We start from the raw sequence: 9430 nt of genomic DNA on the forward strand, positions 1-9430 counted from the left end.
TCAAAGTGTGTTTTAAAAGTACTTCTTCCGTGTGTTGTGTTGGCAAAACACTTCTCACTGTTCTGCAGTTCATATGCGCTCTTCCCTTTCCTTTTTTAAATTTCTGAAGCAGGGCAGCCTTTGGGGAGGCATATTAGAGGGTTTTTAAACTACATAATAAATCACTCATTCCTAGTAAATAGCCTGCGCGCTGTATGGTCGGGTCTCGGAGCTCCAGCCGGTTGCAGCTATAGGCAAAGCAACATTTCTAGGCAGGGGGGCCTCAGGCCTGGGGGAGGGGCTGCAGTGGCAACGTATGACCTGCTGCGTGAGGAGCAAAACTGGCAGCAGAGATAGGCAGCATTGGCAGAGAGACAGAGAGACAGAGAGACCTGAGTTCGCTGGGACCGAGTTTCTGATTTATTCCATTCTGATGTTACATCCCTTGCAGGCTGGTCCCCAACCCAGCTGGTGTGAGAGCAACAGAGGGGAGTGGTTAACCCAATGCAGAGTCAGAATGGCTGGTCCCACCCCACTTCCTCTCACTAGCTGTGTGACCACAGGCAACTCACTTACCCTCTCTGTATCTCAGTTTCCTCGAGTGTAACACTGGGATCATGCTGATAATAGTCCCTACCTCAGAAGGATGGTGGTGAGGAGCAGATGGGGTATTCCAGAGAAAGGGCTTAGAAAAGTGCTTGGCACAACGTGACCTGCTATTAATTTTATACTTTACTCCAGAGCCATGAGCCACCACCCCCTTCTTCACCCAGAACAGCTCTGTATCCGTTCTACACGTCCGGATTCTCCAAAAAAACTACCTTCTGAAAAGTTTCCTTTGTTTCTGTTTTATTCTGTCTTAGGTTGGACACCAGAGAATGAGTGCAACCCCATCACTTCACAGAGGAGGGGTCAGAGGCTGGGTCAGGTGAGGGGCTATCCGAGCCCTCCCACACCCCACAGCTGTCTGAGCCAGCCCCTCCACCCCTGCCCAGTGTCCGCAGTGGGCCAAGTTCTCAACCTTGCAGAGCACCTGAACACTCAGTGATATTTACTTGTGGCAATGGACTCAACCCAAGGGAAATATTGCCTTGACTCAGGTTTACTGAGAATATTTTGACCTGGTTTTGTTCAGTTCAATAGCTTTAGGAAATGTGTAGGCTTCATTCTATTTAGAATTGGTCTGCGAGTTTCCTTGATTTTGTTTTTCTCCCACTTGCTAAGGAAGTCCTGGCTCAGCTCATAGGTGCACAAAACAATGTTATTTGGGTTCAGTTTGGGGACTGGGAAATTAGAGCATTATGTTTGAGGACTGCTCTGAACATGAGGGGGCCACATCATAAAGCCCTAGAAGTCTGGCTGCTTGGGAAACCAGAAGGTCCGGCCGTGAGACGCTCCTGGACATCTTGCTCACTGCTAGACTCCTGCTTTTCTGTTAGACAAGGGAAGGATGCACCTGACCAAATGGAGAATCTTCCATTTCCAGTCAGAGATGAATCTTCACATGGAACAACAGGAAGAACAGCATCCATGCTGGGGTCTAATCCCATTTAATCACTATCTCAAGCAACTCACTGAAGGAGTGTGGCTCGGGTTTCTTAAAGAATTCTTTTCCTCAGGGCGCTTGGGTGGCTCAATCGGTTGGGCGTTTGACTCTTGATTTCAGCTCAGGTCGTGATCTCTAGGTCCTGGAATCGAGCCCCACGTCGGGCTCCGTGCTCAGCGGGGAGTCTGCTCCTGCGCTTGCTCTCTCTCTCTCTCAAATAAATAAGTAAACTCTTAAAAAAAAGGAATTCTTTTCCTCAAAGCACCATTGAAGTGATTCAGTGAAGAAAATATGTGACAATCCTAGCACATACATGTGAGTTCCCTTTCCTCTTTTATGCCTGACAAACCCTCCCCCCAAACTCATACACACTACACATCTCTGTAATTCTGTTTCTATGGAATTCCAAGTGGGAAAATCACCCACTGACAACTGCTGAAGGATGTTGACCTTTTGTTTCTAATCAACTGAATTGCCACTTGACCTCCTCAAGACACATATGATCCTTAGTCAAGACCTTGACCAAAATAGGGTAGATTACCTTGCAAAACCATCTGGGAAGTCAGAACATCCTTCCTCTGCCAACCTCCCAGAGGAGCTTCCCCCAAGATTAGAAGTCTGGAAGCCGTTCCCCTCCCCCAGTTTCTTCCTCCTAGTAAAAGCCTGCACATGTCATTTGCATCAGCTTGGAGCTCGTTAGTCAAATCAGTAGATGAATGCAAATTCTCCAAGGGATTCAAAATCTGCTTTGGGCAATTCAGTTTGAAACTCTTTCCTTTCCCTTACAGGCTCCCAATACTGATTCCCACCTGAGGAAAACCTAGAATATGGAACACTCCAGAGATGACTTTATCTCCAAACCAAAGATTTTCTATTGCAAGAGAAATTTTGGTTGTGGTTTAACCTGTTTAGGTGAAATCAGGGTTTCAGACACTCAAATAAAGTTCCCTTGCTAGTATATGCTTCATTCTCTCCATGCTCCCAGCATTCACCACCATGGCCATCTTCAAATATTACCTCAGTGCCAATGATGGGGGGCACCTGGCCACATGCAAGAGAGAGCCACCCTTGAGGACCACTAAGTTTTCCCATGAAAGGTGTGGACTCAGACTCAAATTTGACATGACCAGGCCATTTGGCTGAGACATTTGCCATGGAGAAGATCCACTTCCGTTCTACGCTTACCTGCAAAGGCTCCTTCCGTTTCAGACAGGTAATGTGGCTTAACTGGCCGTCAAGCAGGAATTACACCAAAGTCAAATAATTATACAGTGTCATAATGTGCTGCTCCTTTAGCCTCCCTCGCTTTATAATTTGGGGTGCCAACCTTTGGATGGGCTCAGACTTGCCAAAGAACATTCCCTACTGGGTGCTCCACAGAAGCCCCAATTCTGGGGAGGTTGCTCAGGCCACGGTGCAGTTCGAACAAGTCTAGCCCAAGGGCCTTCAGACCAGTCAACTCCAAATTATTTTCAGACATGCCCGCTTTTTGTTTTTTGAACATATTTTGAGGAAGATCCAGGTATCCCAGGTGGTCTGTAGCTTCTGAGATGGATCGGTAAGCTTCCTCAGGGAAGTAAGATCAGGGTGGTCTGGTGAAAAGAGCACAGGCTTTGGTATCAGACAGAGGTAGGGTTGGAACCTGGCTCTACCCCCTGCAGCAATGGGACATTATAAAAAACAAAAGAAAAAGAAAAGAAAAAGAAATAAAAAGAAAAGAAAACTCATCTTCTTTGAGTAGCCTATTTCCTTCTCTACCATTCTGAAGGGTTTCGTTGAAAAGTAGAGATAATGTATATAAAGTGCCTGGCACATCATAGATGTTCAATAAATACTATACATTATTATTCAACTGGGTGGGTTCTTTCTCCAGAAAGTGAATGCATAGGTGCATATGGAATTTGATGTCTAAAAATCGTATTCTCTACTCACCAAATCTTACCTAGCTTCTCTCTTCATAGTTTATTCTTTTTTCCCTTCATTATTCAAGGAAAAAAAAATTTAAAGAAGCAACTGAAGTATAGAGGCCGTCTGGATCTGTCTTTTGCCAAGTGAACCATCTTCTTTCCCAATTCATGATGTATAGGGCGAGGCTTAGAAGCATTTTTGAATCCTGCATAAAAATCTTTATTCTTACACAGTACTTAGAAAGAGTGCTTACATACACTATATCTATAAATTCTTATAACAACTCCACGAAAAAATATTTTCTGTCTCATTTTAAGGTGGAAACTGAGACTCAAGGGAAGGTAAGATTTGGTTAAGTTCACACAGATAGAAAGCAGGAGCACTTGATTTCAAAATAAGATCTTCTGATTCCTTTTTTTTTTTTTTCTTTTTTTCATGTTATCCAGGAAAGGAAACTCTTCAAACCACTGTCAGCCTTTGATACCAACATTTCTTGATTTGGCCATTAGAGAACAGGGCTCTTATGGAGTAGAGACTGGCTGGAGGGACGGGCTGGACCTGGCAGTGATCTGGAATTTGGAGTCCCGAGAACCAGGGGATGGGGCTGCGGGTGTCTCCTAAGGTAGCAAGGTGTAGTAGGAGAGCACTGGGTGTCTTGAAATGTGGGGTGCCAAAGAGAGGAAATTGTACCTGAAAGAGATTTGGAGGGATACTAAAAATAAACTTCCCCTAAATTATAATTTCACTTTGGGCCAGCTCCACCTCTCTTCTTTACTAATTTCATAAATTTTTTCTGACTTTTTCCATGGCCTTTTCCCAGGAACCCTGTCATCCACAAGAATGAAGTCCAGTTCATTCGTATACTGAGAAGGGCCAGGGACATGGCAGAATGGAAGTCCACCATCCCAGTTGAGGCCACATGAAAGGAGAGGGTCTGCTGAAGGGACTAAGGAGGAAAACTCTGGTGAATTCAGCAGGCAGAGGTGGAGTACAAGGCCAGGAGCAGAGTTGTGCTGATTACCAGTTAGCTGAAATGGGTAAAAGTCAGATTCAAGAACATAAACACTGGCATTTGAAGAGCCAAGGACCAGGCAGCCAGATATGGGGTGAGAATCAGGGGGTATCTGACAGCAGCTTTTAAGAGTGAAGATGACCAAAAGCAGAAGTATCAGAGGATAATGAAAGAGGACAACTGTAGGGGCATCTGGGTGACTCTGCCTTTGGCTCGAGTCATGATCCCAGGGTCCTGGGATCGAGCCCTGTGTCGGGCTCCCTGTTTAGTGGGGAGTCTGCTTCTGCTTCTGCCTTTGCTCCTCCCCTCTGCTCTGGCAGTCTCTCTCTCTCTCTCTCTCTCTCTCTCTCTCAAATAAATAAACAAAATCTTAAAAAAAAAAAAAAAAGGAAGAAAGAGGACAACTCTACATAAGTGTTTGCATGTACTTTTGTGTGTGTGTGCATGTGTGTGTTGTGTGCATGTGTGTTTGAACAAATGATAATATTGCTAAGGCAACTCAAGTCATAGAGAAACAGAATATTAGACCTAGAAGGAGTCTTAAATCATTTCATGTAAATTGGAGCTCAACAGATATGAGTGATTGAGCCAAAGTCACAAAGCTACCCAGTGACAGAACTAACATGCTTCTCTATGGTTCATGGTCTTTAGCACAGAGTCAGGAAAATACCTCAGGAAGGAATCAGAGGCAAAGAATAAAGAACAGTCCTCAAAAGTTGTCAATCAACAGCATAAAAATGAAGGCAAAAAGAAGAGAGGAAAATGTTCACACATTCAGATATGAAAAGTACCACACATGAGAAGACAATTTAGTCTTAGGAAAAACAGATCCTAAAAGCAGAAAAGGCATAAGAATATTGTCTCAGAAGGAAATGCAAAAACACAAAAAAGATTACTTTTATGGGCAGCTTGATGCCAAAGTTTTATAATAAAGTGCATGGCATAAATATTTGATTTTGCATGAAGAAATACAAGGAACTGGTTTGTGTGAGAGGAAGGAGGCTAGATGTTCACTGCAATTTAAATTTAAAAAGAGGATGAATAAACCTACTTTATTAGCTGAAAGGCTGCAATTGGGTGTTCCAATAAAGTGGCTTCCTGTAGGCTTCTCGGCAATTTATAAATACACACGGACAGTTTCAGAAACAAGGAGTTCACTGAGGCTATAAACTAAGCCTTGGTTTTCACTCTTGTCCCAGAAACTGTTAGATAGACTAGTGCTTAAAATGACAAAACTTTAAACAAAATGAGATTAGAGCAAAAGTTATAGCATTGGAGTGTGGGGGGTTATAACAACAGAAATGTAATACATATCCCAACTAAGACATAAGTGACAGTAGGAACGTGGTAAGTGAACCCATATGGTTATCAGGGTCTTACATTTTACATGAAGTAATACAATAATAACTCTTAAGACTCTGAAAAGGTAGGAATATATAATACAATGTTTAAGCAATCACTACTAGAAATGCAAAAAGGTAGCAGATAAAGTAGAATTATGAAAAGTATTCAATTAACTCAAAAGAAACCATGAAAAGAGTAAGAGAGGGGAAAAAAACAGATGGGACCAATAGAAAATGAAGAACAAAACATAGACCTAAATGCAATCAAATCAGTAATTACATTAAGTGTAAAAGGACTAAACACTTCAAATAAATAACAGAGATTGTCAGAATGGACAAAAAGCAATACCCAAGTTTACACTGTCTATAAGAGACATTAAATACAAAGACACCAATAGGTTAAAAATAAATGGCTAGAAAAATATGCCATGCCAACAGCAAGCATGAGAAGGCTGATGTGGCTATATTAGTATTAGAAAAAGTAGACTTCAAGGCAAAAAGTATTATTGGAGATAAAATGGGAGCCTTTCAAAGTAAGCATTAGTCTGCTGACTATAGAACCTAAGGAGTCAAAAAGTCAAGGGAGGACAAGATGAAGTTTTCCTAAATTCCCTCTAGTTTATCTTAAAAATAATTTAAGACAACCATACTTAACTTCCTGAGTTGGCAATGAAAGAGATAAAATGTAAATTTTTTTAAAAAAAGAATAGGCTCTTCAACTAGGAGAGAAACTTGGGAACACCGAATTGTGTGGACTCTCCATCTTTCAGTATAACTTAAATGAGTTGGGGATGACCAGTCATGTGCTTAATAGATATATATTAAGTTCTCATCATATGCCAAACACTGGGCTAAGCATTTGGATGAATAATATAAACACAACCCTGCCCTCATATTGATAAAACAAATAAACCAAAAAGTCACTAAACCAGCTATAAATCATGACAATTATTATCAAGAAAATACTAATGGTGCTGGATGGAGATGGAGAATAACAAAGAATAGAGGAAACTCGCCTAAGATGGGATTATCAGAGACAGGCTTCAGAGGAGGTGACATTTGGGAAAAGCACGGTGAGTGGGGAGGTCAGGAGAAAAGTATGTGCAAAGGTACTCAAGGAGGAAAGAACTCTGGAGTTTTTAAGGAACTGAATCAGAGTGGCTACAGCCCAGAGTAAGGGACACAGGGACTAAATCCTACGGGAGAATTCTACCAGACCTTCAAGGAACATACTATTCAAGCTTATATAAAATTGTCCATAGACTAAAAAGAGAAGCACCCCTTTCCTAACTCAAAAGACTAACATAACCCTGATACCAAAATCATATAGGACAAGACAAAAACTGGGAATTATGGTACAGTCTCACTCATCAAATAGACATAAAAATCCCAAATCCAACAAACAATAATAACACTTATACAGCCCCTTGGAGGTATTACTAAACAGCCCAAAGCATCACACTTTGAAAACTGGCAAAACAACTTATTGTTGCTTTTCATAATATTGGAAAATTTGCACCTGACTGAGAAGTTTGCACCCGACTATGTTTATAGGGGGCAGCACTTATAATCATGGAAATACCCAGCTCTCGGGTTTTATATTACAGGAAAGAACGGGCACTATACACATTTGTAAATAAATAAGTTTTCCCTTTAGAACCTAGTGTGCCCTTTCCCTACCCTCAGCTCACAACCTCACCCTGAATGGTCCTACTGCCTCTCTTTTTTGGGGTTTTGTGTTGGCCATTTATCTCTCTGTAAAATAGTGGAAATACTTAATTCCTTTAGTTGTTGTGCAATGACTGAAATAATGCATGGTATGTGTCTATTACAGCATTTGAAAAGTAGCAGGAATTCAATGATATTTGTTGTTGTTTGTAGAATGAAAAGTTTTGTTCTATATTCTAGGCTTTCAGGAGCACAGAGAGGTATGATGGGAAATAGTGCCCCTGATATAAAATCTCAATGAGTTACACATAGAGCAATAAATCAACCAGATTCTGAAGCATACGTTGAGGGGCAATTATCAGTCAAGGGCTTGATTTTATTTGTTCCCAAGTAGAGTCTGAATCGCCTTTGGTCAGTCTTTTTTTTTTTTGTCCTCTAAACAATTTTTTCTTTTACAAATCTTAGCTGCTCATATCCAACCAAGGATCTCTTTAAACCTCAGACCTTCTCTTAATAACTTAATTTTAAAAATCTATTAGATTGAATGAATCAAATGCAAACATACTGCTTTTAAAGGACATCTCTGTCATTCCTTGATCCATCTAAGTTATCATTAAGGTCATACCAATGCCATCTAACACTTGACATCCTGGGATTTCAAAATTCAGAGTCAGACAGGTAGCATCCGGAGGCAAAATCAGATTTCTCCACTCAAAAAGAGGAGTTCTGTTTATCTGTTTCACAATTAAATAAAGAATACCGATGCTTTGTGAACCCTCCATGGCTAGCTCCCCTATGCTCGATTCTGTAGCAAAGGGGGAAATAATGGAGTGACTTGGGAGCATCTAACATGGCTAAGGCATTCATCACAAGAGTCCGTTCCCAGGATAAGGTGTATATCACCTCATAAGAAACTATTACTCCATTTTTTTCTTATAACCCTTTCCACTACATTGGGTACTTCATAAAAGTGCTTCAGCACTCAGAAAGAGAGAAGGGTGTCTTTTTTGAATATGCCTAGAAAGTAAATTCCAAACCACAACTAGCTCAAAATTAGCTCTGATAAATAGTGATTGATTGACTGATTGACAACTTATTTCTGTGAATATACTGGTTGCCAATCTGACTAATATCTAATTATTTATGTGTTTTTTGCTGCTCCTCACCCCACCCCAGATTTCTTTTTTTTTTTTTTTTTAAAGATTTTATTTATTTATTCATGAGAGACAGAGAGAGAGAGAGGCAGAGGGAGAAGCAGGTTCCCAAGGAGCAGGGAGCCCGATGCGGGACTCGATCCCAGGATGCTGGGATCATGACCTGAGCCGAAGGCAGACACTTAACCATCTGAGCCACCCAGGCGCCCTCCACCCCAGATTTCTTAAGCTCCAGGAATGTAGAACCATGACCGACTCATGTCATCTGTGCTTTATTGTCCTTACATCTGGGAAATACTCTCAGGGAGGAGGGATCAAGACCTGGCTGTCCCCTGTGGGAGCTCAGGGGGGGAATGGCTAACTTGATCATCCAAATCACCAAGTCCTGGAAGGGAATGGCTAGCTGGTATCTGAGCCATGCCTTAATCAACAGCCAAGAACTCACGGGGGATGGAGAGAGTAGAGGAGGAGGGAGTGCCTTGAGGTGGGAAAGCTCCTTTTGGGAGCCCCACCCTGGCTCTTCCACATCACCACAGAATGACTGCTGAGGTCCTGCTTCTAAGGCAGTCCTGTCTGGTTGGAGGAAGGGAGCAATCAGGAGTTCGAGGACATGGGAAGCCAAAATCAGACCCAAGAAGTAAAGAGGTTCCATTAAACCCAAGACCTTCTCTTAATGAATCAGTAAATATTCAATAGATTAAAGAGATCAAATGTAAACACGACGCTTTTAAAGGGCACTTTTACTATCCCTTGATCCATCTTAGAGTCCCCTGGGCTTTCCACTGGCAAGATTCACCCCTGCGGTAGTTAAGAAAAGGCA

The sequence above is a fragment of the Phoca vitulina genome, unplaced genomic scaffold, assembly GCF_004348235.1.
Source record: "Phoca vitulina isolate PV1807 unplaced genomic scaffold, GSC_HSeal_1.0 scaffold64, whole genome shotgun sequence".
Classification (NCBI taxonomy): domain Eukaryota; kingdom Metazoa; phylum Chordata; class Mammalia; order Carnivora; family Phocidae; genus Phoca; species Phoca vitulina.